Source organism: Carettochelys insculpta, chromosome 11, assembly GCF_033958435.1.
Source record: "Carettochelys insculpta isolate YL-2023 chromosome 11, ASM3395843v1, whole genome shotgun sequence".
Classification (NCBI taxonomy): Eukaryota; Metazoa; Chordata; order Testudines; family Carettochelyidae; genus Carettochelys; species Carettochelys insculpta.
In genome coordinates, this window is record NC_134147.1 from 43,733,077 (window position 1) to 43,758,965 (window position 25,889).

The 25,889-nt window shown below is 44.4% G+C and overlaps 1 protein-coding gene across 26 annotated transcripts in view; it reads left to right on the top strand.

Moving 5' to 3' along the window:
* Window positions 1–25,889, top strand: part of MAGI1 (membrane associated guanylate kinase, WW and PDZ domain containing 1) — a 488,573-nt gene that overhangs the window by 213,668 nt on the left and 249,016 nt on the right. The window contains exon 1 of one of the 26 annotated variants that reach the window (XM_075006155.1): window positions 4,600–4,607. The exons of the other annotated variants lie outside the window; for them this stretch is intronic. The gene's annotated coding sequence lies outside the window, so the exon portion shown is untranslated. Of the gene's footprint in view, window positions 1–4,599; window positions 4,608–25,889 lie in introns of those variants that run through there. 26 annotated transcript variants of the gene reach the window in all.

Below are 25,889 nucleotides of genomic sequence, written 5' to 3' on the forward strand. Positions count from 1 at the left end.
TATGAAGCTTGGCGCTATGCCAGACCGCACTGAATTTCAGAGTCAGCCATCTTTGGATTGGTCTATGCTGTTGTAGTTTTCTGGAAGAGCCAAAGATCAAAATGAATGCATTATGCACCAGCTGTAACTGAATCATGGTTAGAAGATTTAACAGGGCCCATTTTTCATGTCAGTTTTGTGTTGAGCTGAGATCAGGTAAGTTCTCTGTCATCAAAAAATGGTCCCTACTAGAATGAGCAGCAGGGTTGCTCTCAAGATTCTTGGATGCTTTATTGTAGTGATTTCAAAATCACCTTTTTGAGCTTATGCGATGCGTTCAAACCAAAATGTTCAATAAAGAAAGATTTTTATATAGTCACCTCAGTGTTCTCTTTTAAGGATTGTTTGCCCAGGTCTCTGGGTGCATTTGTGTCTCCTTTAAGCACAATCAATACAAAACATTCACATTATCATTTTAAATTGTCTAAAGTGATTTTGGGTTCCCAGTGAGATACCTTACAGGAAAGGGCTTGGCACCTACTCTCTGAAAATCAGTCCCCTTTAAAGTGCCTGAAGTCTGACACACAGAGTGAAGCACACAAGTCACTAGTCTTTTTGCAAAATGTAGAGCCCGCAACTGGCCCTCAATAGTTATTCCCCGACTGTAAATTACCATCAGCCATCCTCAAGAAAGAGAGCTGCAGAACCTGTCTAGTCATGAGAGCACCTCCTGTCCCACCCCACGTCTTGAACAAAAGACACAGGTAAATGGACCTACCCTGCCATGAAGGTCAACAAGCCAAGGCGAAGAGGGAGAGTGTGTCTACACTGCAGTCAGAAGGTGGGGTTGGACCACACAGACATACTTGAGCTGGCTGTGATTGAGTCAGATCAAGGCTATTGTGAGTAACAATGGCATTGGATCTGCAAGTATGGGCAAGTCTCCCAAGTACACCCTTGCCCATGACCCTGGGCTGTGTACTTGGGAGGCTAGCCACAGCTGCCATCCCTGAGCTGCTATTGTTAAATGAGCCAGCTGTGGTCTAAGTCAGCCAAAGTTAGTTCGGGTGTGTCTATGCATGCTTCAGTCACACTTCCTTACTGCAGTGTTAGACGTACCCTGCGTGCCTTGCATCGGCAAAAGTTGTCCTCTGTAACATCTGCTAAAGTTTGAGAATAAAACCAAGCCTTGACTCCAGCCTGAAGAAGGTGGTGATGTGATTGTCTCAATGAAGACTGTCATCTCTCTTCCCACTATCCATGTTCTGTCCCAAAATAAGACTGAAAGAATGTCTGCTGAAGTGTGCATGCCCCGGTCTCATGTTGTCAAGTAACTTGTAAGGCACCACACTGATTTGAAAGAATAAATGTCTGAGACTATGCTGAAGTTGCCCAGGTTAAAAAACAAAAACGAAAAATGAACCTTGGTGACTCCAACATTGCATAAACAGCTCCCGTGGGAAACCAGAAGTGGGAAAACTAGTGCAGTAAACCAGTTCTTTATTCTGAAAATCAGGTGGACACTCCTGAATTGAATATTGGGGCTGGCCATCTCCTTTTGTCTGAGGTCAGGTACCAAAAGATCAGTCCTACAGCTCTGTTTGCACTGCCAACCTCTGAGCTAGTAGATAGTAACAATATTGGCCAGCTGAGTTGGCCATACAGGTTTTGGCAGTTAAAGGAAATTTGGGGTCTCACCCATTCTTACATCGTGTCTTAGGAAACCTATATTCGCCCCTTACTTTGTTCTGGACAGCATGAACCAGCCAAAATTTGACTTGAAGGATGTTCTTCAGCCCTAGGAGGGGATCACAAGGCAAGGCCAGAAAAGGTTAAGCAAACAGCTGATATCTGCTAATTAACTCTCTTGCCTACTCTGTCTGGTATTGAGATTTCCAGGTTGTTGATCTTCCCAGTCCCCCAAATCTTCAGTGTCTCACAGCAGTATTTAAAGGTTTGTCTTTCCTACTGTGGGCATCAGAAGACCAAGTTTGGGAGCATAATGTGGATTTTCCAAAACAGGGAGCAAAAGACACTGGAGATGATGCAATTGAATTGAAATACATACAGTTTCCTAAGTGGGTAACCCTTAATCATCAGTGATCATTCAATATTTTTCCAATACGTTAAAGCATGTCTGTTGCCAGTGATTAAGCTTCTGTTAGGTAGCCTTAATCTTTCCTATATTGATTTTCTTAACTGTTTCTCCCTTTTTGTGTCCTTGAAGGGACTCTTCTTTTTAATTACCAATACAAGTAGAACCTCTCCAGCTTGGTACCCTCAGGACCAAACTGGAGCCAAACTGGAACTTGCCAAACCACAGGAGTCAATACTGTAGCAAGCAGGTCTCTTTGCTTTTATTTTGTGACAGTGAATAAACAGAACACTTGCAGCACTCCTTTGTTTACTTTCACTTTGAGCAAAAAACTTAAAGATTTGAGTCCATTGCTTGCTGGTGTCTAAGAAGGCATTTAAATTAGAGCTAAAAAAACAGCATCGAGCACCGAGAGCCATGACTGACCTTGGAAACATACTTTACAGAGCAATGGGAAGCTTGGCCTCTCCCACAAATAACAGGCATCCAGTGAACTAAAATCATGCCAGGCCACAGATGTTGCCAGACCAGAGAGTGCCAGATTAGAGAGGTTCAATGTGTCCAGGCAGTAGCAAATAAGCAGTGAAGGATATGTTGGGGGTGGGGTAAACTGGCAATATGTTTCCATTAATTCATCATCAGGATGGAAGGGTAATAGTTACATGATGATCTCCAGGAAACATTGTTGAATCAGTGGTTAGCAGAGTAATACCATGTTCATTTGTTGCTTTCAGAGTGCTTGCTCATCTTTAGTATATTAACCCTCACGACTCCTCCCGTGGGAGGGAAGTGCCCTTGTCTCCATTTTACAGATGGAGTACTAAAACACAGGAAGGCTGAGGGAATAGAACCCAGATCTCCCATGTCCTAAGCTAGTTTCCTATGCCTGGGAACACCTTTTCTATTGTTGACAAACTCGTATGAAACAAATACAAACTGGTTTGGGGAAAAAGGCTAATTATTTGAAACTATGGAAAACTTTAAGCTTAAAAATAAATATTTTATCTGTTCTGTGATTGCATCATAGAGCCTAGAGAGGGGCTGTAACGATTGTCCATCTGGTCTAGCTTTCCGCATCACTGTTGTGAGTTTGTCTGCCATCTTCCCTTTCAGTACTGGGGTGTGTACATGCTGCAAGTTGGTGATTTTAACGTGCTGTGACGGTGAGTGGAATATGAAAACCAGACTGAAATCTATCATTTGGAATGCGTTTTGGGAACCTTCAAGATGATAGTTGCTGTACAGTTAAAATTACCATTTTATTATTGCATTTTTCATCACATCAAATGAATGTTCAAGCTGCAAGTATTTTTTTTAAAGCCATGACATACCAATGTATTGAAGTAAGAGTGCAGCAGATTAGACCAATAGCACAAGAATTTGCTGCGTTCTCATGTAGTGCCGTAAATTTCAATTGCCATAAAATCCACATTTGATTTACATTGCATTGAATTTTAAATGAAGGAATTAAAAATAATCCTTAGCATTGCGTGATGCCTCTTGGTTTTGATCATGTTGAACCCAGCTGGAGTGCAATTTCTTGTTCTGGAGTTTACACTTTTTTCTTTAAATGCTTGCAATAGTGCACCCCCCCTTCTTTCTTAAATGTTTTAAATATTCACCTTGGACAATAATCTTAATTTGATTCCACTGCTTTCTGGTCTCTTAGAAGACTTATTTAAAGGTAAATTAGAGCTAAATAACAACACAGAACACCCAGAGCCAGGACTGACGGAAAAGAGTCCAGAGAAGAGTAACAAAATTGATAAAATGTTTTGAAAATCTGTCCTGTGAGTAAAGGTGAAGACTATGCACTGGGCATGTGTTTAGTCTTGAGAAAAGAAGACAGAAGGAGGACTAATAACAATCTGCATTTATATTAAAGCTGTTATACAGAGGACAAGAATAAATTGTTCTCCATGACGATTTAAGGTAACACAAGAACTATGAGGCTTCCAAGTGAGGTTGTGGAATCTCCATCATTGGAGGATTTTAGGAACAGGTTGGACAAAAATCTGTCAGGAAAGGTCTGTGTATATTTGGCCCTGCCTCAGTGCAGCAGGGCAGAACTAGATGGTCTCTTGAAGTCCCTTCCATGGTTTCTGAGAGAATGTTAATTTACAAAATAGTTACCTGTCATGGGAAAGATTCAGGGTCCGATGTTTAATTCTCTGCTTTGACCCTCTCACAATTCAGGCCCAAGACCTTTTCGGCTGTGGTGAAACAAAAAGGAAAGAAGTTAAGAAAAATCTTTGTGGAGCAGGATTTTGTCTTTTACTCTGGGCATATCAATATTGGATGAACTCCTTTAGATCTACTGTGCCCACAGCCACTGCATACCAAGTGCTACAGCAGCCAGTCTTCAAAGAGAATATTCTGTCATCCTCAGAGTTGTAGCAAGAAGCAAGGCCAGTTTCAGCTGAAAATAGACTGATGTGCCCAGGCTCTTGCCAAGAATCCTTGAATGCTGTGCTTCATTATTTATGTGGTGCTTGCTGCTGATCCATAACCCTCATCATTGCACCTTCATTAGGTAAGAAGACCTTTAGACAATAAATAGCTCAGCGCTCCGCATAGGATGTACACACAACACAAAGGAGGCATACTGTTGTTCAGTAACAGGGCTGCGGTTTTTGGTACTGGAAGGGGATAGGCTTCATCTGTAAAAAGGTCTGGCATTTCTCCCAAATGATTCTATATTATTGGGTGTATGGCTGGGTAGTGTAATTTGTAGAAAAATGTATATATTTACTGCAACTGCATATCGGTGGCCACTGAACCATCGCTTTACAGAGAAGTAGAAGACTGCATACGACAGGGAAACAGCACCACTACTGAATAACCCAGAGACCTGGAACTGGAATTAAGAAGGCAGTTCTCTTTATTAGGACCAATATAAAATTCCCTCCTCCTAAAACTCTGGAAGATGTGACTATTTCCTCTCTGTCCCCAAAGATTTCTCAGGTGTATGTCATCTGAGATTTCTAGTTTTCACCCCTGCAAAAATAGGCTAAGTGTGCATGAGTTCATGATTTCCCTGATAAATCAATCTTTAAGGAAACTACCTCCAATGAAAGAACAGCAGTTATGTCCCCACTGTAGACCTAATTATATCAGAAAAATGTAGCTCATCCAGCTTGCTTCATGCATGGCAGGTGGTGTTATTGTATCAGCTAAAAGCACAGCTTTCTTTAAGTGAAATTAGGCCTACGTAAGAAGGGCTTTGTCGGTAAAGAACACCAGATAGGCCTTCCATCCTTTCTAAGCCCGCTGTAGCAAATGCAATGTGGGACCCAACCCGCTGGCTGAAAGATGGTCAAATTAGTCCATTTACTGTTAGCTGTTGCAGGGTCTGCCTAATACAGGAGGGGTAAAATGGCATGCCCTGCAGGAAATCCCTGAAGTCTCTAGTTACTTGTGCAGTGCAAACCAATTGGCAAAACACTTCTGTGTGAAAACCTGAAATGCTTTTCCATGAAATTGTGTTTGTCCAACTTGGGAACTCTGTAGTAAAGCAACTGTAGGCTGCCATTGTGGCTAGAGTTCTGAAGGTCTCTTTCCCAGTCAAGCCTGACTAGTACTTTTCAGGGTCTTGCATCTAATCCAGTAAATTACCTATAAATTAAATGAAAGACTCATTCATAGCCCAGCTCCCTCCATTTAATACAATGCAACTATCATAGCATATCATAGGTGCGTTGATTGCAGTAAAATAAGACCTATTCTACTCAATGTCATGGAAATATTAGTGTAGGGCAAGAGTCAGCAACCCCTGGCACGGGTGCCAAGAGTGGCACGCAAGATGATTTTAATCAGCATGTGAGGCGGGAGCTCAGCCCCGCTCCTCCTCCCCCATGCAGCTGGGAGCTTGCTGAAAGCCATGCCACCTGTGAATTAACAAAAGACCAGCTGATGCTGCCAACCAACACCTAAACAGTAAAGCACTACAGCTTAATTTATTTATTAGTGAAGCTGTTGTAAGTAGGACTATTAGTGGCTTGAAAAAGTATCTCTGGTGCTTGGACCGTAGATAGAGGTCATAAGGTCAAATTTCGACACTCCTCCTCAGAAATGTTGCAGACCCTTGGTATAGGGTATTGATTGGGTAAGGTCACTTCCCTCTCTCTACTTTTCCTGTCTGTAAAATGGGGATGATAGTGGGGTGACCAGATGTCCTGATTTTATAAGGGCTGGCCTGTTATTTACTTTGGTGCTTTGTTTTCTATAAACACCTGTTATGCACCCATCCTCTGTGCTGATCTTTCACAATTGCTCTCCTGCCATACTAGATGATACTGACAACTTTTGTAAAGGACTCTGAGAGCTACTGAAGAGAAGCACTACAGGAAAGCTAGTTTATGACTGAATTATTATTTGGAAATACTTGACTTGTTTCCTTGGTTCCCGTGAAGAGCCATGTATGAAAAACACAAGGTCAATTTTCTCACTCCAACGTGGGGCCCCAAGGGAAGGTCCTAGTCCCATCTGCATTTGGGTTGAGAATGAAAGTATGGATCCTATGTGGACTAGGGAGAAATTATGAATGACTTCTCTGTCATTCTCCTTCCCACCCCTCTTCCACTTGACATAACTAATGTCCTTTCAGAGCTACCTGCTCTCTTATATCAATTAATGGTTACCTGTGTTTCCATCCCTGTCTGTTTGTCCTCTTTCCAGAGGCCTCATGAGTGCCAAAGAGAATGGGACAATTACTTCCTATGTCTGCCATATCATGGGTGATGCTTCAGCTGCAGTACTGTGTACAGTACTGGGGGCCACACAAGTAGTTTGATTTAAAAAAAAAAAAAAAAAAAGGGAAAAATCTTATTCCTGAGGGTAGTGGTGCATGCTGAATTATGAGGGTGATGGGTAGCTCCTCTATAGTCTCCTTTGGCAGGTTTATACCAGAAGGGGCTTTCTGATTAGTGGAGATGGACTTAACACCATGAAAAGACTGGTTGTGTCAGTATAGTTTACACCTGTACTCCAGATGAAGTAAGTTACAGTGCCTAATGCCAGATGTCTGTGGCTAGGGTAGGGCTTTTGCCTACATAGATATGTTGGTGTAAACATGCATTTCTTGCTCTGGCCAAACGTGGCTCGGTGATACAGTGCCTCAGTTTCCCTCTTTGGGCTCCTTAGTAAATTCACACAGGCTTTTTCTCTGCCAAGAATACCCTGATTTATTGCCATAAATTGTTGTTGTAAAAATGAAGTTTTCAATGGCCAAGTTTCATCATTCCCAACCCTACTTGGCTGGAGTCTTTCTCCCTGGAGTCAGCTCTCTGTTCCAGCCACCAGCTCTGCTCCTTGGTGCTTTAGCTGTAATTTAGGCCAGCTATACAGCTGCAGCTAGTCTCTCTTTCCAGCTTGCGCTTCCCCCAGGTCCAGTCCTTTTTCTCTTAGGGTAGGAGGCTTCAGCAGGCAGATCTTCTCCTGCTGGTGTTTCCCCTGTTTGGAGGGAAGAGACAGGATACCTACATCTTCCCAGAGCTTCTCCAGGTTGGCAGTCGGAGAGGAGAGCACCGGTCTCTGCCAGATCTAGGAAGATCCTGCTCCAGTGGCCTTAAAGAGTAGCCTGTGTTTTCCATTCATCTTCACTGTGTTTACCAGGACCTTCCTCTCACCTCGATCCCTAGGCCTTACTGGGGGCACCACAGAAGTAGTCGTGTTGACTCACCATTAGTCCCTTGGTACCCTTAAGTGGACAGTCACCTTGTCACAGGTTGTCAGGGATGCGATTTAATTCTTTTTCACTCCGAGCAGACCTAGTTGTGCTCTCAAAACTTTTAAGAGTCCATGAGGCCTGAACAAAATAAACTAGACTGAGGAAAACACTTTTATGCCAGCATAACTGCCTCCACACGAAGGCTCTCCACATAGGCGCCAACTTCTGTTCTGGCTGAGGGGTTTTGAAACCCCTCCCTGCTCTGCCCCAGGATTTCTCTCTTCTCCAATTCTTCCCTCTGACCCCCCCACCTGCCTCTTCCTGTGCCCGCTTTATGCTCCCCCATCCTCACTCCACCCATTCTCCCAAACCTCTTCCCACACACACAATGTCCTACTTCCTTCAACAAACATGCCACACACACAATCCAGGCATGGACGTTGTTGCCGAATATATTTTTAATGTGGCTGACATGCTCGTTAAGGTTATGCATAGCACTTTGAGGGATATCCCTGTTCTTAGGTAGTGTTTTTCTTTCTCTGTTAAAGGCAGAAGGAATTTCTTCATGAATATGCGAAGTCTCATGGGAAAGATTCTGGAGGGGATGGGGATTTGGTAAAGAGGTGTCTGATAACTTGGCACTAGCTTGCTAAGTTTGCACTCGGGGATGGCATACACAAACCAGACAAAACTCCTTTTTAAATTCCTCCATTTCACTCAAAACAACTGAAATCTGCCTGCACCTGGAAAAGTCTTCAATACTTTTTCTTCATTGAAAGCCACTTGCAAGCGCTTTCTGAACTCACTTTCCCTTTATATCACCACAGCAGAGGTTTACTCGTGGAGGTCATCTTTGCATTTGCATTCCTGAGTCCAAACACACCCATCTCCTTTTTAAAGTAAACAAATCCAATCAGCCTTTGGAATGAGGAACCTGAAGTTGCTCCTTCAGAAACATTTCATTTTCCACTGCATTGCCAGCCATGGACAGTCGGATGAAAAGTAATTGTGCCTCACAGAATTTCCTAATGAGACTCTATCAGATTTGCTGAAATCACCCAGTAAAGAATATCGTGTTTTATTGGTATGTAGTAGGATCTGTCTTTTTATTGTTTTTTAAAATCCGGCAGCTGATGTTTCACATAATGTGCGTGGGGCTTTTCATGTGTGGAGCTCTCAGCATGCAAATATGAGATAACAAGGTTTATTCTGAGGAGGTGTTGAAGCATGTTGTTTGGTAGCGGCGTTTCAGTTGTTGTCCATTGGTTAATGCTAATCCACAAAAGGTCCAATAATGTTTCAATGCAAGGACAAACCCGGAAATAGAAATGAGTTACTCTAAAATTCTCAAATTTGCACCACAATAAGGATGAGCATATACGGTTTCAGTGTTCATTAGTAGATTTTCATGCACTTCAGAGTGTAGGAATATTCTCTATTTGAATTTATTATACATAGCTAAAAGCCTCCTTTCATTTTTCCATGAGCAAATACTGATCCTGGAAGGTTATTAACCCTTAATTGTAACAGGGTAATTTACTCTTGCATGAACGTAGCCATCCATTCAGAGGTGATTTATGTTCCAGGGAGCCTAGGTAGTGAATTTTTTTCCCCCTCGTAGTAGCCGATTGTATAAATCCCATAATCTTATCAGACGTGTGTGGAAAGAGAACCTGAAGCTGGACACATAAATGTAATATTGTATTTTGGATAGTAGTCTCTGTTTTAGGTTAATACCTGAGAAACTGAAAGCTAAAGTAACTAATGAGAAGCTAAAATAACTAATGTGAGAAATCTGAGGAAGTGGGTTTTACCCATGAAAGCTAATAAACTTGTTAGTCTTTAATGTGCTACAGGACTGCTCATTATTTGTGAAGCTGCAGACTAACATGGCTACTCCTCTGAGAATATTATGAAAGGGTTGGTCTATTTTTAGTGTCCAAACTGAAGGAATTGCACAGTCTCCTATGTATTTGAAAGAGCTTTTCTGAGAGCCAGTTTGTTTGTCCCCGTTTGTTCAAGAGTTTCTCCTAAACAGTAGAGCTAGAACCACCAAATTTGGATTCGGCTTCCTCTTGCCATACCTTAAAGCAAGGTATGGATTTGGTTGTGCCAGGACAATGCTATGGGCCTGGAATGCAATTGTTTTTCATAACATGAGAAGGGAGGGGGCTGTGAGCAGGGGCAGTTGTACGGTATAATGAGCACAGGAGGGCAGCAGTGGGACAGAGATGAGGACCAGGACAGGTATAATCCCATAGCGGGTGCACGGGGGTGGGGCAGTTAATTCCCTGTGAAATACCCTTGTGCACAATGAGATTTCTACTACAGGTTGAACCTCCCTCATCCGGCACCCTTGGGACCTGACTGGTGCCAAATGAGAGAACTTGCCAGACCGTGGGAGGCCAGTGTTGTCTAGCAGCATTGCCAACACTTCCACGGCTTACTGGGCTCTTACAAGACCCTGAGGAGTAAATTGGAGCTAAATTACAGCACAGAACACTGAGAGCCAGGACTGGTGCCTGTAAACAAATTTTCTGGGATCATGGGAAACTTGGCCACACCCATGATAAGTGGGAAACTTGGCCACACCCATGATAAGTGGGAAACTTGGCCACACCCATGGTAAGTGGGCATCTGGCTAACTAAAATCATGCTGCATTACAGATGTTGCCAGGCGAGAGAGTACCGGACTAGAGAGATTCAACATGTATTCCAATTAAAACACCGTGGTAATTTAAGGAAGCATTCTCCAAAGCACTTTTCACATTGGCCTTGCTGAAGTCAACAGGCCAGCACTGAGTGCCTTTTGAGAACTGCTCCTTGAAAGCAATAGGAGAGAAGAACTCTAACCTGGATCTTACATGGGGGGGGGGAGTGGAATATTTCAATTGATTAATATTTCAGTTTGAAATGGATTAGAAGAGAAACTAAATTATGTATTTCTATTCAGGACGCTGTTTATTAAAACTACAGTTTTGGTGTAGATTGCAGTTACCACTATGCATTAGAAATGTTTTGTTGTTGTTGTTTGTTTTTACTATTCTATAGAAACTAGATCTAATTGTGTTCTGTGTAGATCTAAATACAGTAGAAGCTTGATTATCCAGAAGAGCAGAGTAGCCCATTCTACCAGTTTTACCTTAAACCTCTATTGCTGTTAGACACACAACAGTTATAATGAAATACGAGGCTTGTATAAGAAAAAAAATAGTGATTCTATTAGAAACAAGGAGGAGTGGAGGAATTTATTTTTTCTTTCTAACAAAATAGTATTTCCTCCCCAAATTCAGTCTGTTGCAGAGCTGTCTCTGGCTTCCAGGATCTGTGGTTTTTATGTCTGTCCTGGTCAGTTTTCTGGCTCTGCAAGTGGAGGGGAGCCGGGAGCCAGGCTGCCACCTGGTTCCCAGATGCTTGCCACTTCTGGGGCGGGGAAACCGCTCCTGTCAGGGGCACCAGCAAGAGGCAGGCTGCTTTGTTGTGCATATCTCGGGGGGGTTTACTGAATAGGTGTAAATTAGGTGGACAGACTTTTGGCCTGAGGGCCGCATTTTGGTATGGAAATTTCATGCCAGGCCATGAATGCTCACAAAATTGGGGGCTGGAGTGCAGGAGGGGGTGTGGGCTCTGGTTTGGAGCCAGTAATGAGGAGTTCAATGTAAGGGGGGCGCTCTGGGCTGGGACCAAGGGGTTAGGAGGTTGGGAGAGGACTTTTGGCTGGAACAGGGAATTGGAATGCACAAGGGAGTGAGGGCTCCAGCTTGGGGTGCAGCGTCTTGGGTCAGGCAGTGGATGAAGGTTTTGGGGTGCAGGAGGATGTGTTGCTGTGTTCCCTGTAAGCTGACCACTTGGGAGGCCACCCATAAGAGATTTAACTGGTGCCCAGCTGATTGAGAGAGTGCCCACAGCCAGCCACTGCTGGCAGCATGTGTTTCTATTGGTGGTGCACACCTACCTACGCCTTGGTGCACAGAACAAAATTTATTCTATACATGGATGAAAAAAGTAGCGGGAACAGTAGTGTGCCAAACTGAGATCAGAAGTTTGGATGGCAGGAGGGGGATTAAGGCTGGGGAGAGTGGTGGAGATTCAGCAGGGTCTCAGGGATGTAGCATAAGGGTGGCACTTACTGGAAGTGGGTTCTGGGAGCAGCACCCCATCACCCCTCTGGGCCATATGGCTCTGCACATTGCCCCACTTGCAGACAGTTCCTCCACAGCTCTCTTAGCCAATGGGAGCTGCAGAGCTGGCCCCTGGGGTGGGGATAAAATGAGGCTGCACTGTTTCAGGGAGCCAGGCAAGACAAGGCACCCCCATGCTCACCAACTGGAGCACCGGAGTGGGACAGGTTCTGCATTCAGCTCTCCTGCAAGAGCTCAAGGACCAGATTAAAAGACCTGATGGGCTGGATGTGGCCTGTGAGCCATAATTTGCCTATCCTTGGTAGTTAACTGGTAATGTCCACTTCCATGAAGATATTTGGTGCAAGTTACCTTAATATCACGTTCATTCAAAAACTGCTAGATATGCACCACTGCTTTTTTCTATCCCCTTCAATGTTCTAATGGTCTCTATTAACGAGAAAATCATTTAACAATATATAAAGTTAAGTTACAGCAGGTAAATTACTGTTTTTCCAATGTGCAATTCTCTTTACACAGCGAAAGTGCAGTAGATAGGATATACAGCACATTTAAATTCATATTTCCAGTTTTTAAAACCTATTCATGGAGATGAATATATTCTTAGTTGATTACATCTCCTAAAATTCATGCTCAATGCACACGCTCATTAGAGGAAAATTGCTGTTAGTCCACAAGAATGTACGTAGCTGAGGAGAAATTAAACAACAAGATGAAGGTGGAAGGACAACATGACCAGCACATAAAAATAAAGATGAGCAGTTCCATTATGATTTGAATTGGTTATTTGGAGTGAAAATCTGCTGATCTTCAGAAACATCAGTTCATGTGTCAAATGGTTATGTTGTAATTAAAAGGTGCTAAATTGAAAAGAGCTGGGGATAGTAAATCGGACATGGGGACTGGGGGAGAGAGTGTGTGTATGTGTGTGTTTTGAAGCTTCAGAAATCTTTATTTAGTCACTTTTGGTGGGAGAGTGAGGGCAGGGAGAGGACAACATATCCTGGCCCTTGGGCAAGGAAAGGGGGTTCATCTTTGTATTCTCAAAATGAGGGATGGGCTAGCTTCCCCACACACAGCACTTCAGTGCTGTCCAGGCTCTGGTAGTGATTTAAGGAGCTTGAGACTTCTTGGAATTGCTGGATTCCAGGACAATTGCCCCCTTCTGTGTCCCCACCCCCAGTCAGTGAGCCTGGTCACTTTTGAAAGGTGGAGATGAAATGATAAATGAGTTTTTTCTTTAATAAGGAAAATGAGTGTCATTCAGTCAGCGCCCTGATAGCTCGAAACAATGTGCATTAAAAAGTTTTGTTCAAAGTCGGGTGGATTCAGAATGAGCAGCAGAATATTGGACTTTATGTGCTTTGCAAGTAAGTTTTCAGGACAACATTTTCAGACATGTCCCCCAAGTCCTTAGTTAGGCCACCTGCTTTTCAAAAGCATTGGACGGTTGAGTTCACTGGGAACCAGAGGCGCCTGGTGCCTGCGGGAGTGGGGGATCAGAGAGGGCCACCTAGAAGAACAGGGAGGGGCACCCCATTTATCCATTAGCTCTGTGGCCCTGAGAGTGTCGTACAAGGTGCGGCTGATTGGGCCACAAGCAGCCCGCTAGCCATGAGTTGAGCACTGCCACTCGAAAGGGGGTGTTAGTTATGAAGGTTGTTCCAGCACACAAGGCTAGGTGCAAGATCCCTGTGGGAGGAGAAGGAAGTAGACACCTGTAATTACCTGACATTTTGTTCGGGTAGCGCACATGGGCATTTCCAAATGTTCTGTGGCTTGGGAGGACTAAGGGATTGTGTGGGTGGGTGGGGGGAGGGAGGGGGCTGGTGTTAGGGATAGCACCACATGAGCTGAAGAAGATTTGGATATCAAAGCAGATACATTTTGCACTTCATTCCTTTTTGGCACCAGAATATCCTCTTTGATGGCATTAACAATGCAGGGGCATTTTTATGTCATATATTGTCTGACAGGTCACTTGCCGAAAACATTGAAGTGGCAGAATGCACCTGCACTAGCAATATCCTTGCCATGGAATCTGTAAATTCCCTCATTAAAGCCCTAAACAGCCCTTCAGTATGTCTAGAAATAGCAGCGATAACCATGGTAATAAGCTCTTCTCTGGCTGCTGAGGTTTGATCTCTTTTGTGGCTAGGCTGCAATACAGTTTCTTTCTTTCTTTTTTTCTTTAATACTTCTGTAGCTGCCAGTATTGCAAGTGATAGTTCAGAGATGGGGCAACTGCAACCTGCCGACGCCCCCTGTCCACCCTATCCAGCCTCCTTCCTCAACAGACCCCTGTGCCCCATCCAGCTGTTGCCCTCACTGTCTCACCCACATGCCATCCCCCTAGATGAGGTTAAACCTGATTTTGTGTGGACTAGGGAGTTTTCCCTGTAAGCCATTTGCTTGTGCAGCCACTCAGGAGTGATTCAGATGCCGCCCAGCTGATTGGCGGTGTGCCCACAGCTGAGGTTTTGTTTCTGCTGGTGTTGCACATTCACACATGCCTTGGGTGCACATAAAATTATTCCACACGAGGGTTGAAAAGATTAAACGGAACATTGGTCCTACCCCATTAGTGCTCCCTGGGAACTGAAATGGACCTGGAGACCGTGTCAGTGAGAACCTGTTGCTTGGGCCAGTGACTTGCGGCCTTCCCAGACTGTTGTATCCTTTGCTGAGGTCTGATTTTAGCTTGTGTACCTCAAGTTTCATCCCACTTAAAATTACTTGTGTATAAAATCAGACTCCAAAATACCAGAGAGTCACAACACACTAATACTGAAAAATGGCTGGGTTTCTCCTTTTAAACAGGCAATGTAAAATTTGGGGGAGGGATGGTTCAGTGGTTTGAGCATTGCCCTGCTAAACCCAAGGTGGTGCTTGGTCCTGCCAAGGAGGCAGGGGACTGGATTAGATGACCTCCTGAGGTCCCTTCCAGTTCTAGGAGATGTGTATCTCCAACCAATTGGAATATAAATACTGTACTGTATGTACATTTCTGGGAATAGCAGAGATGGCCAAACTTACTGCTTCTCCAAGCAGCATACCATAATCTGAAGTCAGAGAAGCTGGATGCACATCCTCAGGGCTTCTGCCCTCTAGTAGGTAGCAGGGTGTGGGGATTCAGCCCCATGGCAGGTGCCTGACAGGCCTCAAGTCTTCAGCAGGACTAGGGATGACCCCAGACCCTGGCAGCTGCCATCTGCAGGGCTAAAGTCCCTAGCTCCTCTCCCTACTGGGCAGATGTCCCAAGCCCTCCCACCCTATCATAAGGCAGAAGCCCTGAGCTTCCCCCCTAACTCCAGTCTAGGGAGTGGAGAATGGGGGTGAGAGTGGTGGTGGGGGGGTGTCTGCTTGCTGCATTTTAACTATAAAAGAGCCACCACATGTAAAAGCCACCACAAGCCACAGTTTGGCTACCCCAGTATATTGAGCATTATGAACAAGTCGTGTGAAATTTTAGCTCTTACAGTCTTTGCTAGTGCTTTGCGTAGCCAAGAAACCTGGGATCTGTTGTTGGCTCTTCCCCAGGCCTGCTGGGAGAACTTGAACCATTCGCTGCCCGTGTGATCCTCTGTTTCCCCGTCTTTAGGATTGGGTTAATGACGCTGCCTTCCTTGGCAAAGCACTTGGAAGTCAGCTGCTAGAAAGAGAGCGTGAAAAGTTTCACTCCCCGGGTGGCGCAGTTAGCTTGACCTGACTCAAGTCGTGGCTAGCTCCTTGGAAGAGATTCTGACCTAGCTACCGCCTCTTGGGGAGGTGGAATGTCTTTACTGATGGAAAGTCCCTTCCTGTCACTGCCCCCAGCGCCTACACTGTCACAGCGTCGTAGCAGTGCCACTGGAGATGTTGCCCTGTCGGTGTGCATCTAGTGAGCCCACAGCCCAGAAAACATCACTCTCAGACTCCTACCTGCCTACAGTCCCCGCACATTGGTGTGCGTGAGAATTCCTCAGTGAGGGGTTTTCCTGCCCTTCCTGTCTCACATCTATATCGTACATTTTTTGATGGCAGACACTTAGCTGGCCATGTTAAACAGAAGAGGCTTTGACTGTCCACAGTGTATCTACTGTATGGACATAAAAACATGGTCAGTCCCTTGAAGACTTTAATGGGAGATAAGGGACTCCCGTGGGTTTGATCTTCGCTGCCTTTGCCATCTTTATCTTTAGCAAGGAAGAATTAAGCTGTTCTGATGGTACATGTTGGACTTCCCTGGTCCAGCACCACCAGGACATGACTGGTCCCGAACGAGGGAATCTGCTGGGCCAGGTGGGTCTCCTGCTTCCAGGACCCCTTCCCTACCCTGTTTCCCTCTTCACCACTGGCTCTTTTTCTGCCCTCTTTTTCTATCCCTCTATCTCCAGTCCTGGTTGGACCTTCTACCAGCAGCTTAGCTGGACTGCTGGCCTCAGCTCCAGCCCTGCTCTGCTGGACTCTGCCACTTTGAATGCCAGCCCCATGGAAGCCAGCTCCACCAGGCTCCCAGTGTGGCTTGGCTCCCAGACACTGACCTTCCTGCCACTAGGCTCCTGGTCCCCAGGCTTCTGCCAACAGCGTTGTGCCTCTCTGCAATGAGAAATAATTCCTTTGTCGACAACTTCTGTTGACAAAAAAGCCATGTAGAAGCTCTGGGGACCCCTCTGTCAAAAGACAGGCTAGGGCTTCCTGTTCATTGGGCGGTACTGGTTGCTGAGCTTCCAGTTGGCTGTTCCGTTGGGAGAGCAGCTGGGCAGTCTGGCTGCTCTCTGTTGACAGAGCAGATTCCTCTTTTGATAGGCTTTTACATGTGGGCCATGATCTGTCCACAGAAGTTCTGCTGGAAATGCTCTTCCCACGGCAACTTCTGTCAACAGATCCTGCCAGTTTTTAAATTTTCCATTTAACTAGTATTTCCACATATATACATACTCAAGCTCCAAGCTTGTGCAGGCTGCTTGATCAGTTTCCATTAGATTTCCTGTACGTCATAATGGATACTTGGCAAGAACTATGGACAGGTCTTAAGAATTGTTAAGAGCAGGCTTCAGCAACATTCATAGGAAAGATTCTGCATCTACTATGTGAATGATTTAAGGACGTTTCACTGATGTCAAGTAAACCCATTATTTTTATTGGGTGGATATAACAATTTAAGACTGAGTTAAAATTAACATATTTCATAACCAAAAATCTGCAAAATGTTATACTGTATTTATCAAAGACACAACAATCATTTTTAATGTGAAATGAATTATTAGGGTATAGTTTTGAGTATAGTCTGAGTTTAGGTTTAAGCTCTCATGAGGGCAAGAACTAGTGACGGCAGTCGTACATACAAACTGTGCTTTCTGAGGCAATGTTATTAATTCCTTTCAGGCCTGACAGGTGCTAGGTCTGCTCTTTCAATCTTGAGCCTCTCCAATCCAAAAGATACTATTTATTTTGGAATGAGTCATAAAGTAGTTTTTGTTTTAAGTAGAAAGATGCCCCATCTAGGCAGACCTTTAGAGGTTTTTCTTTCTTATGTACGGTAATTTGTTTTGAACCAGTGTCGTCAATAGCAAATGACTGAGAGCTTTGTCTTTGTCTCATAGCTTCACTCTCATATTTTGCAGTGAAAATGGTAACACTTTAAAACTGGTTGTGTCATGACTTGCCCAGTGGGTTGGATGATGGGAATTCAGTTTTCACTCCCCACCTCACAACTGATCACTTCATTCTCAGGCTAGAGATGTCTGTAGGAAAATTCTGAGAGGGTAGAATGCCGGCCTCGTTGTACCTCAGTTTTTGCTTTGCCCAGAAGAGAGCGAGGGTGCTTTGAAACTGGAGAAGGCCATGTTTGACTGGGAAGTGAAAGAATGGAAAAAGAAGCAGGGTCTTTAGGGGGATTTTTTTTTTCCTTTTGCTTCTTTGTCACTTAGAAGTATTTACATGAATGTAACCTGCTTGAAAGTTGTGTTTGGTGGGCTTTAATTTCAGTTTGTGAATGAAAACTTTGTCTATTTCTTTTAAATGAAAGGACTTAAGGAAAGGTACAAACAATTTTGTAAAGGATAAACTGGGGTGAAGAATCACTCCTGTATATTAGAGATATAAGTAAAGCAGTTTGGTGTTTTAGAATGAACAAATGTTTCAATTGTGCTTGAGAGAGGATTTTTGTCACTGTAATAAAAGAGGGGCATAGTTTGAAAATTGAAACAGTCTTCATTTGTAAGGAACTTTTTGGGACTTTGTAAATAAGATTTAAATATGAAGAGGGATATTAAATAAAATAAACCCTTGGAAACTTGAATTTTGTTTTGTTTTGGGGTTTTTTGGGATTGAGGAGCAGTGCATGAAAGTCACACTGGAGGCATGTTGTGTACTCTGCAGTAACAGAACTATGACTGCAACAAGAAGACCAGTGAATCGAACCCCTTATAGAGCAACAGATATTTTGGAGCATAAGCTTTTGTGGGCAAAGACCTGCTTCGTCAGACTATGGCTATGTTACATTCACAGGCCAGGGGCTGTTTTAAAATTGGAGTTTTGTTAAACTTAGTGTCAAACCATCACAGACACACCCGTGCAGACAGACAAATACAGTGCCCACGCCAAGCACTTGTGAGCCCCAAGTGCTGTCATATGCATACCAAAAACCCTCCTGTGACCACACACTGTGCTCACCCAGATGATTCCTCTTTGGCCCCTTTAATAGAGCAAAAGTCTTTAAAGGGACAGGGCACAGTAAAATAACTCTGGCACTCGAGAAAATTGTTCAACAAAAAAATCAAGAGTGATGTTAAAATATTCTTACATACTCACGCGTTAACTTATGAATGCCCCAGCCATGCAGGCGTAGTTCCTTGTGTCACACACAGTCACAATTCAGCTGTGTTCCTAGAAATGCAGAAACTGTCTGAACATGAGGCATCTTCTGAGTTAATTTACCCACAAAGAATTGTGTGGGTGGGTGGGGGTGTGGGTGGGTGGTGGTGGTGAGGGGAGGGGGCAGACAGGCAACATAAACCTTAGTTAAAGACCTGGGCTCCACACACTGACCATTTAATCTGCTTCTCTGTAGCTGTTGTTGCAGAGATGTTTAGGGAAAGGAATTCCTTGCACTTACACAAAATGGTTCTTGTAGTACCCCCATCACCATGGTATCAGAACGCTTAAAGCTTTCTGAGGCCCTTGTTTGGTACAGACCATGTGACCTTAGTTTTAGTTTGCATTTATTTAAAAAAGTCTAAGATCCTTTAATGTTACACTTCCGTCATTTCTTTCTACTTAAGCTGTTCAGAGAAAGGGGTGTGCTTTCCTTTGTGGGAATGAAGTACTTGGCGCTACCAGCCAACTTTAGTAATGTATGCAGCAGGTGTTACAGGACATCACTTCTATAGAGTTTCCCCCACAAAGGCTCCAGCAGCACGTTGCCAGAAGTAATGAATTTTCTTGACAGCCCTGTCAGTTAGAGAAGTCATTCTTTTCCCATTTCCAATGGGGAAACTGAGTCACACGAAGCACGAATGAGTTAACCCAGATCGGTCATTTGGCAGAACAAGAAAGGCAACCAATATCTTGGGTGCATAGGGCTGGGCTGCTCTAGTGACTAAACCATTCATCTCTGCCACGCTACCATACATCTGTGTTGCACAGAAGCGGATGGGTCTGATTCCGTGGATGTTGTGAGGTGTGAAGAAGCAGAGATGAACTTCTGTATGGTTTGTGGGCATCAGTGAATTCTGCTGTGTACTATGCAGCTGGGGAAGGCGTAGAATTCCTGGGTCGGCGGGACCATGCAGGACATCTGGGAGGATCGCTGTGAAGTAGGCGGGATCTAATTCTGATCCAGCTGCACTTTCAGTAGTGCTTGTGGAGTTGAAGGAAATAACTCTGGCCGTTGCTGTGGCTAGTTCTAATGGGAAGGGAACTTTGAGATATCACAGTGCCATGTTTTTGGCATCCACAGTTTATGGATGGCTTTTTGGGGGCAGCCCCTCAAGGAAGAGGTGACAGAGTGCACACCCCAGACAAAATGGGAAGAGATTAGCGTGGTGAGGGGGCCGATTGACTGCCCAGATTGCATCTGGTGGAGGAGCCAAGAAGCTGGGTTTAATCAGTCACAAGGCTCAGCGGGGCTGGAACAGGGAGGGCCTATATAAAACCCAGGGACAGAAAGCAGAAGGTGGCTGCACAGAGGCAGTCTGCAGTCATTGTCTGGATGAAAGGAGGTGTGTTAGAATCGTAGGGTTGGAAGCGGCCTCAGGAGGCCATCAAGTCCAACCCCCTGTTCAAAGCAGGACCCATTTCAACTAAATCATCCCAGTCAGGGCTTTGTCAAGCCAGGACTTAAAAACCTCCAAGGATGGAGATTCCACCACCTCTCTAGGTAACGCATTCCAGTGCTTCACCACCCTCCTGGTGAAATAGTTTTTCCTAATATCCAACCTAGACTTCCCCCCCTTGCAACTTGAGACCACTGCTCCTCATTCTGCCATCTGTCACCACTGAAAACAGCCTCTCTCCATCCTCTTTGTAATCCCCCTTCAGGTAGTTGAAGGCTGCTATCAAATCCCCCCTAACTCTTCTCATCTGCAGACTAAATAATCCCAGATCCCTCAGCTTCTCTTCACAGGTCATGTACTGCAGAGGGTAGTCCAGAGGTATGCCCTGCAGGCAGGAATTGAGAGGAATTGGAGAGCAGGGGAAGCCAGGGAGACAGAAAAGGCAGAAGGGAAAAGCAGAAGGGAATAGGATTGTAGACTTTGGCTGCTGATTGGAAATCCCCAGAGGGAACCCAGAGTAAAGGGTGGTTGCAGGTTCCCTCTTCAGCCACTAGCAATGTAGCACAGACCAGGCAGAGGACAATGGACTGCCTAAGATGATTTATCATGGTAAGTATTTCCTGCCACCCATGGAGTGGAGAATCATTTGTTGACCTGGCCGGAAAGCTCCATCACAAAGAGGAGGCTGCGATTCTTGGCGTGAGAGGGGTCCACAGGGGTAGATGACAATAGGATAGCCAGAAGGAGATGCCACTAGCTGTGAGTGGATCCCGCAACAGAATAGCATTGCAGTAATATATTTCAGAAACCCTGCGGGTTTCACTGTGGCAAATGCAGAGCCAGGACAAGAATGATATCTGCCTCAGAACATTTCAGAGATTCAGAAAGGCTGCTGTTGAACCAAACATGCCCACTAAATTCAGTGTGGAGCATTAGTCTGTCTGTCTGCCTCTCCACTGCTGCTCTGTCGTGAAAGGAAATCTGATAAATTAATTAGTGTTGCAAATCCTACAGAAGCGCGTGGGGCAAAACATTTGCTAGCGATGGCAAAAGAGGAGGTAAAATATTGTAATAGGTTCCCCCTGACTGATCAGCAATATCTCTGTGTTCTTATCATGGTGAATCTCTGGGCAATTCGAGAGGGTTTAGCTTAGAGTACAGAATCTGTAGAGTTTAGTACACTTTGAGGTGTCCATTCTAAGTGGCTTATTAATATGTAAATTGGCTTTGCAGTAAGTTATGTGTATTAAAACAAAAATTAGGAGAAATGTTTAGATAATGGCTCTGATGAAATAGCACTGTCAAGGAGCTGTCAAATGCCACATACTAAATGCTATACTAATGCCACAATGACTGTAGCAAGTTCTTTATTGTAGGATATTGATTAAATGCCCTGTCAGGACTGCGGTACCAATGTGCTTCCACCATCACCTCCCCACTGTACCAGGTGTGTTCAAGGGGGGATCAAAGGTGAACCAGTCTCTGAACTTCTGGAGCTGCATTTCTCATGGTCTCTTGCATGGAGTCCACATGTTTTACGGGTGTTCAGTACTAAAGACATATCAGCAGAAGTGACAACATAGCTGTGACCGTATTTCCAATGGTGGTGCCATCCTCTCTCAGTTGCAGTATCGGGCAGAAAGAGAGAATCCTTCCTGTTTATTTCAAGGTGGAAAAAAGTGCTGCTTTAATTTTTAAGTATTAAGAACAGGGTTTCGGAACATGAATTTAGGTTTTGTTTTAAATTTAGTTTCTTTATTAGTTTTGTAGACAAGTAGATCCTGGGTGGTTGCTTTATTTCTGCAAAAAAGATAATCTATACACCAACTCAGCTCAAGCCCCACGACACACATGCTGTGCCTCTGCTCTTCTGAAATCTTTCCTATTTAGTTGCACATCGACCTTGGTAACAATGTGCTCCAGTCCAATTTCCGTGGCTGGCTGACAGCTCTGTTTTGGCCATGAGACCTCTGGGTTTCAATCATGAGACGTGCTAAATTGACAGTTACTTTCAAGCTCATGCCATACCACCAATTCCCTGCTGCTGCACGCTTTGTGGTTTCATAGCTGTTGCTTTGTATCCAATTTATTGCAAATGAGCTTCATTTGTTGACAGATTTTGAGATTTTCATGGTCTGCCTGTGCATTGCAATACACTTTCCCGTTGTTTTGTCTTTGAAATAATTTATTGTATAATGAATCATTATCCTGTTGTCTGACAGTGCGTCACTGAGCGATGGTGTCTAAATGGAATAACAGGTTCACAAAATGCTACAGTAATGGTCTTTGCCCTTTAACAGTCCCTAATTTATTGCGAGACTGACTATATGACTAATCATGTCATTCACTGAGTTCTGTATTGGCGCAAAGGATGGAAGGGATGTTATTGTGGTTTGAAACGTTGGAAAACCCTCGAGACACCTGGATTCTTTTTCCAGTTCTGCCTATGTGACCTTGGGCAAGTTGCTAAGGGTACGTCTGCACTGCCAACAGAACGACAAAACTTTTGTCGTTCAGAGACATTTAAATAACACCCTCTTTAAAGTTTTACTGACAACCAGCGCCGGTGTGAACAGCACATGGTCAATAGGAATGCTCTCCTGCCAACAAAGCTAGCACTGCCCATCCAGGTAGAGGTATTTTATTCCCCAAAGCGTCCACAAACAGCAGCTCCATTGCCTGACATTTAGCGACAAAGCTGTGTTGGTGCTAAACACCGCATAGTGTAGAGCAGTGATTCCCAAACTTTTCAGCATCACGCCCCGCTTTTGATTTTTCTGAAACTCTCACACCTCCCCACCTCTTCTTTACCATCATCCAATCCCCCTTGAACAAAAAAAAGTATTCATTATTTAAAATAAACACAAAAACTTGATATAAAAATGTTATTTAAAATTAAAAATAAACACAAAGAATTTTTCTTGGCCCTTTGCGGGTGCCTGGTGCAGCCCCGGCTGGCCAGCTGCCAGAGCTGCCCATGCCAGCTGCCAGAGCCACCTCCCCAAGCACCACACTGCCAGGGCCAGCGACCTGCCTGCCTGCCCACCAGCCGCCCAAGCCTTGTGCTGCTGGGACGAGCCACACGCCCACCCCAGCCGTGGGCCAGCCGCCTGAGCTGCCCACCCAAGCCCCGCGCTGCCAGGGCCAGCCCAAGTCGCCCAAGTCCCACGCTGCCAGGGCCAGCCGCTAGCCCGAGCTACTTGAGCCCTGCAATGCTGCAGGCCAGCCACCCAAGACCCATGAGTCCCGCAAGCTAGCCGGCCTCCCGAGCCCCACAAGCCCAGCGAGTCGCCTGCCAGAGCCCCGCCCCTCCCCTCCCACAAACCGAGGTACCACCGGTCTCCCGCTCTTATCCCATCCCCATCTCCCTCATCCAAGCCAGGCACTCCAGCCCTTCATCTATCCCCATCCTCCTCCTCCCCCACCAACCCACGCTCACTCATCTTTGCAGAAGGCAGCTAGCTCCACATGGGTCTTCACTGCCTGCCTGCTTTTTATAGTGGCTGCACTGAGTTACCCACATAAAAAGGCAGGGCCTGAGAGCTGGAAGCAAAGGCCGGGTCTTTCTTCGGGTGGGGCGGAATGTTTGGGGGGGTGGGGGCTGGGTTGCCTCGCAACCCCCTGGAATTTCTTCACACGCCCTGAGGGGGGCACATCCCCCAGTTTGGGAAACCATAGTGGAGAGAGAGCCTGACTGTGGCTTAAGTTCTCCATCATTAAAATGGTCAGAAAATGTCCATACTTAAAGATACGTGTCAAGTAATCATACACTATGATGCACAGCGTGATAGGGCACAAAAGCTCACCTAATAAACTATTTTGCTAGTCTTTAAAGTGCTACTTGACTGCTTTTTGTTTTGATAGTGTACAGACTAGCACGGCTTACTCTCTGTTACTATAAATAGAAGGTTGTTTGGAGTTTAACTTAGTGGTGTAACAGTTTTTTGCCTGTGCAATAACAGATATGATTTACATCCTACGTAAACTTACATTAATACTTTTCTACAACCTTTAGTATGGTACTGTTTTTTTTTGTTTTTTACTTCAATCTAAGATCTTGATTATGGTTTGGGGACAGGACATGATTATTTAAACCTGTTGTAACTTAGTAACAGGGAGGTAGCCCTGTTAGTCTGTAGTCTATCAAAACAAAAAAAGCAGTCATGTAGCACTTTAAAGATGAACAAAATAATTTATTAGGTAATGAGTTTTCGTGGGACAACCTGGGGCTGTCCCATGAAAGCTCATCACCTAATAAATTATTTTGTTCGTCTTTAAAGTGCTATATGACTGCTTTCTTGTTTTGGTGCATTCTTATTTCATTCGTATGCATTTCATTCTTATAATTGGTTGTGTTCTGTTTCTTTTCAGCAGTTTCGTTGGGGATCGTGGCTTTTTTGTGGTATGAGCTCTTCCAGCATATGGTTATACGTTTTGCCCTGATACATTAGGTTTCTTTTTCCTTCAACATTTTACCAGATTGCTTTAATTGTGATGTTGCAACTTACATTGAAAACTGTATCCATAGAAATGTGCACCATAACTTTGCTGATTGGGAATAATTTTGTGCTACACGTAACACAAATTACTGGAGGCATCAGTTGCCCTTGATAATCGGTGTAAGTTCCAGACAGCAAAGTGACTAGATTATCAATCTAGTACAAATGTCTACATGCAGAGTGAAATTCTTTGTGTTGGATGGTGTCAGAACACATGCAGTAGGCACGTTTTGGGTTCTTTATTTATGCGTTTTGTTACGGCCCATCTGGTTACCTTTTCAAGAGTAGCCGTATTAGGATAAACACAAATTGTGATTTTATTTGTTATCCAGATGCTAAAGTGGATGTGGCACTTTGCGTATCCCTTAAACATTTATATATTAATCGTACTTGCATCTTAAAGCCTAAACAGAGACAAGGGTCTCATCTTGGTGGGCACTTAGCAAATGCTAGTGAAAGAAAAATCATACCCCAAAGCAGCTACAAGTGAAATAGACACTACAGTATGGGAGGTGAAACAAAGGCACTGTGAGGTGAACTAATTTGGGCAAGGTCACAGCAGGGCAGTAGTCAAACCCAGATTAGAACTCATGTCTCCTGAGTCCATCTAGTGCTAGGTGTATTAGGCAGCACTGCTTTCGAGTCTTAGGCATGTTGCAGGCTGGACTTCACGAAGAGTTGGCTAGTGTGGGGAAAGGGTTGAAAAAGTGTTGTACTTGAAAGGTGGGGTTTCCCTTCCTTTTAGCGTTCAGCTTGAATAAATGTGTTATTGAAGTTACTCGTGTGAAGTCTTGTTACTTAAAGTACATGGTCTTATTGCATTCTGCTTCTCCCGCACTTTACAAATCTGCTCCAGCACAAATTAACCGAGTCTCAGTTCCATGTCATGTGTATTTGTACATTATAATGTTTCATATTCCTGTAAGTGTTTTATGGCAGCTGTCTTATGAACACATTCCTGGCTTCTCCCTGAGGGAGATTTTTAGTTGCGCTTTCGGGCTGTTCAGAAAAAAATTCTCACATTTCTTTGCTTCTTAAGAGTGATATCAGAGTAGTTACTATTTTCAAAGGTCATGCATTGTCATTACCATCTTGAGACACTTCTGTTTCACAATCACTCTTTCCATCTCACTTTCCTTCCAATACTTGCATTGCCCTAAATAAAGAGAATTGGTTTTCTGGGCTGCAGACCATTTTGTCACGTATTAACAAGGGCACACAGTGATGGCTGTGTTTCGTATTTTATGG